Here is an 11,430-nt window from a genome sequence, read left to right as displayed (position 1 = left end):
GCTCCAATCAGTTAACAATGGAGACATTATTAGCTAGGCTCTTTCATGCCTCCCAATCCTGTGTTTTATTTGTCTGGTAGGTCCTACCTCTGTTGAATTCTCTATGAGTTTTTTTTTTTCTACAGTCAGTCCTTTGATCTTGTTGCTTTTCCTTTAGTCCTGTGCTCAAAGTGAGGCCTCTAGTGCCAGGAAATCCAGGGCTCCCGTACAGACACATATCTCCTTCCTCTGAGATTGTCTGTTGGGAGAGCCAAGTCTTGTATACAGAAGGCCAACCCAGGCCATGGAGGTAACTCCAAGTTAGCCTTTCTGGACTCACTTTCTTGGTGCCTTTCCCTGTGAAGAACAAGCTAGGTGGCATATCTTCCTGACCAAAAACATGCTGGAAGATGAATTTGTTTTAGCATCATTTTAGGGGAAGGGCTTAGAGAGGGCATGTTGGATCATCTTAAGCTATTAGGAACTGAAACAAGTTACTTAAGCAAGGCATTATCAAAATCGTAGTTTACGCCTCAGTAAAGGAGGCAATAATATTGCTCATTGAAAGAACTGAAGATGCTGTTTGAAAGCTACACAATTCATGGTAGCTTTAATCATGATCAATAAGTATTAGTGGTTATGAAAGGGATATATTAAGTAATGTAGGGGATAACTGAGTGTTGCCAGGTGAGGCAGGTAAGACGGTCTGATGGTACAGATGAACAGCAGTCAGCCAGGACAGATGGGGGAGAGGCATTCCATCTCCTCACTTGCATGAAATAGCATGGAACACCTGGGAAACACTCCTTAGCCTAAGGCTGAAGCTGAGGAGCTGGTGAAGTTTGCTGTGGACAGGAGGGACATGCACAGGTGTCACGATGGACATCCTGTGCTAAGCTAAAAAGTTTCAGCTTCATCCTGGAAGCAGTGGGGATCCATTGAAGGGATTTAAGCAGGGGGATGACATGATCAGATTTGCATGTTAGAAATAACAGATTGGCAACGGTGTGGCATAGGGATTGGAATCCTGCCAGGCTGGAGACAGCGAGCCCGGCTACAAGGCGGTTGTAGTAATCCAGGCAAGAAGTGGTGAGGGCCTGGATTAAGGTAATGGCTTTGGGGATCGAGAGAATGGCGTGGCTCTGAGTGGATATTAAGAAGGTAGAATCTGCAGGGCTTGGTAATATGATGTGGGGGCTAAAGAAGGACAGAAATCTGGGATGCCTGCCAAATGTTTGCTAGGTGGAATGCATGGATACAGGGCAGCATCACTCTTAGATGTAGAAGCTGAAAAGGCAAAAGCATCCTGGTAATGTACCCAGGGCCTTTCTGTAAAGATCAATTTAAGGACAGATGTCTAATGAATGTATGTTTTTGTTTTGGTTTTTGTTTTTTGTTAGGGGTAGCCAGTGAACATTTGGGAGATACTAAATGGTGAACTGTGTTTATCAATGTTGAGGGACAACCAAAGGCAAGTCGGGGAACTGATGCTGTTGAGATAGAAAATGGGGAAACAGTGATACAGCCTGGCCTGACAAATCCCAGAGCTTGGGAGAGAATCAGGAACAAGCTGTCAGTGCCAAGATCTGTTTCACCACCATGTTACACAATGGTGAAAAGGTGTGTGGATGGGGTTCCTGTATTCAAAAGACACAAAGGGAAAGAGCACCTGAGAATCAAGAAGGCCATTTTAACAATGCTGGGGTGAGCAGTTTCTTTGGTATTAAGGCAGTGGTGGTAGGCGCAGTAGAAAGGACAGGGGAGATATGAAGGTACTCAGTATATGCTACGGTTTTCAGAAGATTCATAATGAAAGAGGAGGGAAGGGAGGAAAGACTGGAATTTGGCAATGGAGCTGAATCTGAAGCATAAGATTTGTGACTTTAAAAAACTTTTATTATTATTATTATTATTAGTAGTAGTAGTAGAAGACAGACAGAGAAACAAGGACATTTGCTCAGCCATGTTCATAACAGCTTTATTGATAACAGCCAGAATCTGGAAACAACATAGATGTCCCTCAATGAAGAATGGATACAGAAATTGTGGTACATTTACACAATGGAATACTACTCAGCTGTTAAAAACATGGAAATCATGAAATTTGCAGGCAAATGGTGGAAACTAGAAAAGGTCATCCTGAGTGAAGTAAACCAGAACCAGAAAGACACACATGGTATTAACTTATGAGAAGATATTAGCCATATAATAGAATAATCATACTATAATCTGCAGACCTAAAGAAGTTAAACAACAAGGGGGATCCTAGGAACAATGCTTAAATCTCATTCAGAATGACAAACAGGATAGACACCAGAAGCGGTGGAAGAGAGCCTATTATAGAGGTCCTCTGAAAGGCTCCACCCAACAGGGAATCTAAGCAGATGCAGAGACTCACGGGCAAACTTTGGGCAGAAGGCAGGGAGTCTTATGGAAGGGGGAGGGTTGGAAGAATCCAGAAGGCACAGGAACTCCACAAGGAGACCAACAAAGCCCCAAAATCTGTGCAGTGACTGATGCACCAACCAAGGACCATACACAGAGAGGACCTAGACACCCTCCTCTGATGTAGACCACAGGCAGATCAATCTTCATGTGGGTTCCCAAGTAAGGGGAGCAAGGGCTGTCTCTGACATGAACTTAGTAGTCTGCTCTTTGATCACTTCCCCCTGTCGAGGAAGAAGATCCAGACAGTCCTGATGAGACTTGATAGGCTTGGGTCAGATAGGAAGGGAGGACTCCCCATTTCAGTGGACTAGGGAAGAGGGCTAGGGAAGAAGAGGGAGTAATGTAGGGTCTGGGAGGAGATGAAGGGGAGGGGACTACAATTGGGATATAAGGTGAATAAATTGTAAAAAAATTAACATTTAAAAATTAAAAAATGAAATAGAAGGAAATAATAAGAAAAAGAAACAAAAAGAAATAATGGATCAATAAATGGGACCTCATGAAAATGAAAAGCTTCTGTAAAGCAAAAGACTGTCGTCAGAACAAAATGACAGCCAACAGACTGGGAAAGGATCTTCACCAGCCCTATATATGACAGAGGACTAATATCCAGAATATATAAAGAACTAAAGAACTTAAAAGCAATGAATCAAGCAATCCAATTACAAAAATAGAGTACAGAAATAAACAGAGAACTCTGTAGAGGAATATCGAATGGCAGAGAAATACTTAAAGAAATGCTCAATGTCATTAGTCATAAGGAAATGCAAATCAAAACGACCCTGAGATTTCACCTTACACCCATCAGAATGGCTAAGATCAAAAACTCAAATGACAACACATGCTGGAGAGGTTGTGGAGAAAGTGGAGCTCTCCTCCATTGCTGGTCGGAATGTAAACTTGTACAACCACTTTGGAAATCAATCTGGCGCTTTCTCAGACAACTAAGAATAGTGCTCCCTCAAGATCCAGCTATACCACTCCTAGGCATATATCCAAAATATGCTCAAGTAGACAACAACGACATTTGTTCAATTGTGTTCATAGCAGCTTTATTTGTAATAGCCAGAACCTGGAAACAACCCAGATGTTCCTCAACTGAGGAATTGATACAGAAATTGTGGTACATTTACACAATGGAATACTACTCAGCAATTAAAAACAAGGAAATCATGAAATTTACAGGCAAATGGCGGGATCTAGAAAAGATCATCCTGAGTGAGGTATCCCAGAAGCAGAAACACACACACACGGTATATACTCACTTATAAGTGGATACTAGACCTATAAGATAGGATAAACATACTAAAATCTGTACACCTAAAGAAGCTAAACAAGAAGGAGGTCCCAGGGTAAGATGATCAATCCTCACTTAGAAAGACAAATGGGATGGACATTGGAAGTAAGAGAAAACAAGAAACAGGACAGGTTTCTACCATAGAGAGCCTCTGAAAGACTCTACCTAGTAGTGTATCAAAGCTGATGCTGAGACTCATAACCAAACCTTGGGCAGAGTGCAGGGAATCATATGAAAGAAGGGGGAGTTATAGTAAGACCTGGAGAGGACAGTAGCTCCACAAGGTCCAAATATCTCTGGGCACAGGGGTCTTTTGTGAGACTGTTTCTCTAACCAAGGACCATGTTTGGATATAACCTAGAACCCCTGCTCAGACATAGCCAATGGAGCTCAGTCTTCAAGTGGGTACCCTAGTAAGGGGAGCAGGAACTGTCTCGGACATGAACTCAATGGATGACTTTTTGACCTCCCCACCCTATGAGGGAGGAACAGCCTTGCTAGACCATAGAGGAGAACATTGCAGACAGTCCTGATGAGACCTGATAATCTAGGGTCAGATGGAAGGGGAGGAGGACCACCTGTATCAGTGGATTTAGAGAGGGGCAGGGAGGAGATGAAGGAAGTAGAGTGGGATTGGGAGGGAATGAGGGAGGGGCCTACAGCTGGGATACAAGGTAAATAAACTGTAATTAATATCAAAAATTTAAAAAATACATCCAAAAAAACGAAATAATGGAAAAAAAGAGAGAGCATGAGGAATGTACATCTGAGGTGGGAGCAGAAAGGCTGCAGAATGCACACATTGGCAGGTGCTCTGGGGAGCTTCACATCCTCCATGGATATAAAGGAAGCTAGGAAAGGACAGGCGTGAGCCTAGATGTGTTTTTAAGAGCAGGAGGGAATAGCCTGCTCCATACACTGTGCACTTCTATCGAGAAGGGCGGGTCTGCTTGGTGAGAAATTGGAGAAGACAGCTTTGAAGAGAAGTGTGAATTTTATAGCTGTTGAGCAACATTGGAAAGGAAATAGCTAGCATTCACCAGCACTTACAGTGTCACAATCAACATTTAATTACTTTAAATGTGTTAATGCTCTTGTAACAAGTCTACAAATCAACTACAATAATCACCCCTTTTACAGGTTAGGAAACTGAGGCAGAGAGATTAAATATCTTGGTAGATGCAGATGTGATCCCAGCATTTTGACTCCATAAACCATCCTTCTGCAGATTTACACATTTTTCAGAACACCCACGTTTCATTAGTGCCTTAAACAAAGTTTTTTTAAAAATTTTTTATTAATTACACTTTATTCCCTTTGTATCCCCACTGTGGTTCCCTCTCCTCCCATCCCAATCCCTCTGCATGCATGCCCCTCCCCAAGTCCACTGATAGGGGAGGTCCTCCTCTCCTTCCTTCTGATCCTAGTCAATTATGTCTCATCAGGAGTGGCTGCATTGTCTTCTTCTGTGGCCTGCTAATGCTGCTTCCCCCTCAGGGGGAAGGAAATTAAAGAGCAGGCCAGTCAGTTCATGTCAGAGACAGTCCCTGTTCCTATTACTATGGAACCTACTTGAATACTGAACTGCTATGGGCTACATCTGTGCAAGGGTCTTAGCTTATCTCCATTCATGGTCCTTGGTTGGAGTATCAGTCTCAGGAAAGACCCCTGTGCTCATATTTTTTGGTTCTGTTGCTCTCCTTATGGAGTTCCTGTCCTCTCCAGATCTTACTGTTTCCCACTTCTTTCCTAAGATTCCCTGCACTCTGCCCAAAGGTTGCCCATAAGTGTCAGCATCTGCATTGATAGCCTGTAGGGCAGAGCCTTTCAGAGGTCCTCTGTGTCAGGCTCCTGACTTGTTCTCTCGTTTCTCCTTCTTCTGATGTCCATCCTCTTTGCCTTTCTGGATAGGGATTGAGCATTTTAGCAAGAGTCCTTCCTCTTGATTAGTTTCTTTAGGTGTACAGATTTTAGTAGGTTTATCCTATATTATGTTTCTACATGAGCGAGCATATACCATGTGCATCTTTCTGCTTCTGGGATAGCTCACTCAGGATGATCTTTTCCAGATCCCCCCATTTACCTACAAATTTCATGATTTCCTTGTTTTTTATTGCTGAGTAGCATTTCATTGTGTATATGTACCACAATTTCTGTATCCATTCCTCTACTAAGGGGCATCTGGGCTGTTTCCATCTTCTGGCTATTACAAATAAGGCTGCTATAAACAGGGTTGAGCAAATGTCCTTATTGTGTACTTGAGCCTCTTTTGTGTATATGCCTAGGAGTGGTATAGCTGGATCTTGAAGAAGCACTATCCCTAGTTGTCTGAGGAAGTGCCAGATTGCTTTCCAGAGTGGTTGTACAAGTTTACATTCCCACCAGCAATGGAGAAGGGTTCCCCTTTCTCCACAACCTCTCCAGCATGTGTTGTCACTTGAGTTTTTGATCTTGGCCATTCTGATGGGTGTAAGGTGACATCTTAGGGTTGTTTTGATTTGCACTTCCCTTATGAGTAAAGATGTTGAACATTTCTTTATGTGTTCTCAAAGACCCAACAAAGAAAGAGAATTTCAGGCCAATATCCCTCATGAACATCGATGCAAAAATACTCAACAAAATACTTGCAAACTGATTCCAAGAACACATCAAAGACATCATCCACTACGACCAAGTAGGCTTCATCCCAGGTATGCAGGGGTGGTTCAGTATACGGGAATGGATGAATGTGTTCCACCACATACACAAACTGAAGAAGAAAAACCTCATGATCATCTCCTTAGATGCTGAAAAGGCATTTGACAAAATCCAACATCCATTCATGTTTAAAGTCTTGGAGAGATCAGAGATACAAGCAAGGCACACACCTGAACATAAAGGCAATATACAGCAAGCCTATAGCCAATATCAAACTCAATGGAGAGAAACTTAAATAAATTCCACTGAAATCAGGGACAAGCCAAGGCTGCCCACTCTCTCAGTATCTCTTCAACATTGTTCTTGAAGTCTTCGCTAGATCAATAAGACAATTGAAGGAGATCAAGGGGATACAATTGGGAAAGGAAGAAGTCAAAGTATCGCTATTTGCAGATAATATGATAGTATACCTGAGTGACCCCAAAAATTCTACCAGGAACTCCTACAGCTGATTACCATCTTCAGCAAAGTGACTGGATAAAAAATTTACTCAAAAAACATCAGTAGCCCTCCTGTAAACAAAAGACAACAGGGCCAAGAAAGAAATTAGGGAAACAACACCCTTCACAATAGCCACGAAGGACATAAAGTACCTTGGTGTGAACCTAACCAAGCAAGTCAAAGACTTGTATCCAAAAAAATTTCAAGTCTCTGAAGAAAGAATTAGAAGAAGATATTTGAAGATGGAAAGATCTCCCATGCTCATGATTTGGCAGGATTAACATAGTAAGAATGGCCATCTTACCAAAAGCAATCTACAGATTCAATGCACTTCCCATCAAACTACCAACACAATTATTTACAGACCTTGAAAGAAAAATTCTCACCTTCATATGGAACAACAAGAAACCCAGAATTTCTAAAACAATTCTCTACAGTAAAAGATCTTCAGGAGGTATTTCCATCCCTGATCTCAAGCTGTACTATAGAGAAACAATACTAAAAACTACATGGTACTGGCATAAAAACAGACTGGTGGATCAATGGAATCGAATAGAAGACCCTGACATAAATCCACACACTTATGGACACCCAATTTTTGACAAAGATGCCAAAACCATTCAATGGAAAAGAGACAGCATCTTCAACAAATGGTGCTGGTCTAACTGGATGTCTACATGTAGAAAAATGCAAATAGATCCATACTTATCACCCTGCAGAAAACTAAAGTCCAAGTGTATCAAAGACCTCAACATAAAACCAGACACACTAAACCGTTTAGAAGAAAAAGTGGGGAAGAGCTCTAAGAGCAACAATCAATAAATGGGACTGCATGAAATTGAAAAGCTTCTGTAAAGCAAAGGACACTGTCATCAGAACAAAATGATTACCTACAGATTGGGAAAGGATCTTCACCAACCCTATATCTGACAGAGGGCTAATATCTAGTATATATAAAGAACTCAAGTAGTTAAACAAAGTTTAATCAAATGCTATATGTGTGACAAGAACTTGTTTGAGTCTTGTGAGATACAGTCATAAACTACACAGCCAAGAGTCCTGTGTTCATGCCTTTTTCTGATGAAGAATTGGTGAGGTTCTGTCTAACAAAATCATGCAGGTGATAAGCAAGGTGAGAAAAGATAAAACAGAGTATGGCAGGCTGTGGAGGAGGGCTGTGAACATAACTAGAATTCATTTGACATTGTGACTGTGTGTGTGTGTGTGTGTGTGTGTGTGTGTGAGAGAGAGAGAGAGAGAGAGAGAGAGAGAGAGAGAGAGAGAGAGCATGGGATCTCGATCTCAATTGACTCATCCATACTTTGTTGTGTGTCTATAACCAAGGTAGTGACATGAGTGCATACACATGTACCGTTGTGTGTGAGTAGGTGTACTTATGTGGGGGAGTGCATGACACTGGGTGTCTTCCTTGATCAGTCTTCACCTTTTCCATTGAGGCCAGGTCTCTAAGCTCAACTCAGAGCTTGCTGATTGGGGTAGCCTAGGTAGCCAGCTTGCTCAGCGTCCCATCTCTACCTTCTTATGCTGGAATTACAGGCAGGCTGTCACAGCCATCCTGTGCTCTGCCTGGGGTCTCAAACCGGTTTACAGGACTCAAGCTTGAGCCATCTTCCAAGTTTTTTCATTTTCAAAGACAGGCTTTTTCGCCAAAACCAAAGTTCATTAATTGGTTAGGCTGGCTGGTCAGCAAGCTTCCAGGCATCCTCCTGTGTCTGCCTCCCAATGACTGAGGCTGCAGGCCTAAGCCACTGAACCTAGCTTTTAAAGCATGCTAGATTTTGAATTCATGCCCCAAGGCTGCAGGGCAAGCACTTTATCAGCTCAACTATCTATTTGACCCCATGGTAGTGACATCTGAACAAAGACTTTTGAAGTAGGAGACTACTCAACCATGGGGATATGCAAAAAGAGCCCTGAGACTGAAGCTGGGCTGTATTTGGCATAACAGAGGAACAAGGAATGATGTGGCAGGTGGGGCGGAGGAGGCCAGGAGGCAGAGACACAGAAGGTTCTTGAGGGATGTGTGGGATCCTTAACTTTTATTCAGAGGAATGGGGTGCACTGCAGGGTTTGGAGCAGAGAATTAAGGCAAGCATTCTTACAGGTAGCTTTGCATGGAGTGTGTGAACAGACCCCAGAGGGAAGGAAGATAAGAAGATAGCCTGTGGCCATGGTCGAAGGGCTCTTTTAGATCATTTGTCTCCCTGTATAAACTTAAGCATCAGACTGATCATTTCTACAAAGGCAGCCTGCTGGGATATGGGAGCTGACATTGTGTTGAATGGGCAGATAGAGTTGGGAAGAGCTGACTCTACAATATTGATCATTCCTAGCCATAATGTAGAATGAGTCTATTTATTCAGACATTCAACAATTTTAAAAATACAAATGAGAATACTGTGACTTAAATATCCAATTCCCATAGTGGATTCCTAATATGGGGAATCCTCTGCTTTTGTGCATTAGCCTTGTCTGCTAACCCTTGTTATGCTCTGAGTTATGTGTATCTTTGTTGTGTCTTTGGAATTTTCTGTATAGACCAGCAGGTGTCTGTGAAGAAACAAAGGCTTGTTTCTTTCTCTCTGGCCTTACTTACTTTTGAACCTACCTTACTTCCTTTTGCATCTTATTGAGCTAGCTAGAACTATGGATAAGAATGCTGAGCAGGAGTGGTGAGATGGGGCATCTTTGCCTTGCTCCTCATCTTAGCGCAGCTGGACTCTCAATACTAAGAGTAACGTCACTGTAGGGTGTTGCAGGGGCTTTTCACTAGATTGGAGGTTCCCCCCTTTGCTTTTGGCTTATTCATTAGTTTGTTATCTGTGGCTGCCATATTTTGTTGAGTATATTTTCTGCATCTATTGGTATACTCATATAAATTTCCATCTTTATGTGCTGGATTACATTGATTGATCCTGAAATGTTGGACCAGGATCTTACACACCTAGCACAAGTCCCACTTGGTCGTGATGTCTATTTTTTTGTTTTTATTTTTTTCCCTGTTCCTGAAGATGAAATTCACCACATGCTGGCTCCTACTGAAGTCCTGTTTGAACATTTATTTTAGGAGCATTCACAGACCTCTGCTTATACCTTTATGATGGAACTTACTGGAATATATTGTTTTGGTATAGTTTCAGTTTCATAAGCACACTGCACATCTGAGAGGAAAGGTTTTCTTTTGTTGTTGTTTTTTGTTTGCTTTTGTCTGTTTGCTTGCTTGCTTGCTTGCTTTTTTGTTACTATTTAATCTTAATTTCTTCACTATTCTTTCCTCCTCTAGTGCTTAGGATCCTGCTTGGCACATGCATGTGTTCTTAGAGACCTATTGAAAGCAAAAGGGCAAAACTGAAGTTCCAGACATAGAACATGGTTCAAAGCCAGTGGGCAGAGTGCCAAAATGTTTCAGTAGCATAAACGTGATGCTGAGGGTGACACAGAGAAAGAAATCTGCATCTGTTCAGTGACATTTTAAATTAATGAGCGGGGTGACTTTATCAGCAATGCAGTTACAGAATCCCGACCTCTGACCTCTCTGAGAGAGAAAGGGTATGGGGTAGGAGAGGGACCAGGTGGGTGGAGAGAGGGATCCGATGTGTTTTGTGCCCTGTGGATCTGCTGATGCTGCACAGTCACCTTGAGTTAGCTCTGAGGTCAACCTCCTTACACAATTTCCAGCCCATGTCTCCTGTGTCAGGATGGAGCTAAAAGATAAGAGGAAATGCTTGGTGTGTTGTGGAAGATCACAGAGGCTGGGGACAAGAGCAGCACCTCAGGTCTGAAAAGCCAGTTGAGTCAGGTAACCATAAAAAACCCAGGGAATCTTTCCTGAGAGTCACACTTTGTACTGGAAATCATCTCCCCTCCTTCCTCAGGGCAGAGAGAACTCAGTACTTTGGCTTAAGATTGTGGACTTTTATGAAGAGATTCAGAGTCCCTGAAAATGTTATATCAGCTACTTTTGATAATAAAATGATAATTAAAGGAAAGTACAACTTCAGCAATTTCAGCCTTCTTCCTCCTCAGACATTTCAAAGGTCTGTTCCACTCTTTTGGGTTTGTTTGTTTGTCTTTTGTTTTGTTTTTTTCCAGACACGGTTTCTCTGTGTAGCCTTGGTGGTCCTGGACTCACTTTGTAGCCCAGGCTGGCCTTGAACTCACAAAGGTCTGCCTGCCCCTGCCTCCCTGAGTGCTGCAATTAAAGGCATGCACCACCATGCCTAGCATTTTAAAAATTATTTTTATTTCATGTGCATTGGTGTTTACCAATGTGCATGTCTGTGTGCAGGTATCTGATCTCTGGAGTTACAGACAGTTTTAAGCCACTATGTGTTTGCTGGGAATTGAACCCAGGTCCTCTGGAAGAATAGCCAGTGTTCTTAACCTCAGAGCCATCTCTCCAGTCCTTCTTACTCTTATATGAAGATGCCTATCATGAAATTCTCCCAACTGAGGGTCACAGCTATGATCCTAAAACATTCCTTATTATGCGTACATTATTCCTAGAAATGTGTTATGGTTTTGAATAAATCAGGTAAAAAGTTTTA

Source organism: Meriones unguiculatus, chromosome 9 (genome assembly GCF_030254825.1).
Source record: "Meriones unguiculatus strain TT.TT164.6M chromosome 9, Bangor_MerUng_6.1, whole genome shotgun sequence".
NCBI lineage: Eukaryota > Metazoa > Chordata > Mammalia > Rodentia > Muridae > Meriones > Meriones unguiculatus.
This window is presented reverse-complemented; position numbering follows the sequence as displayed.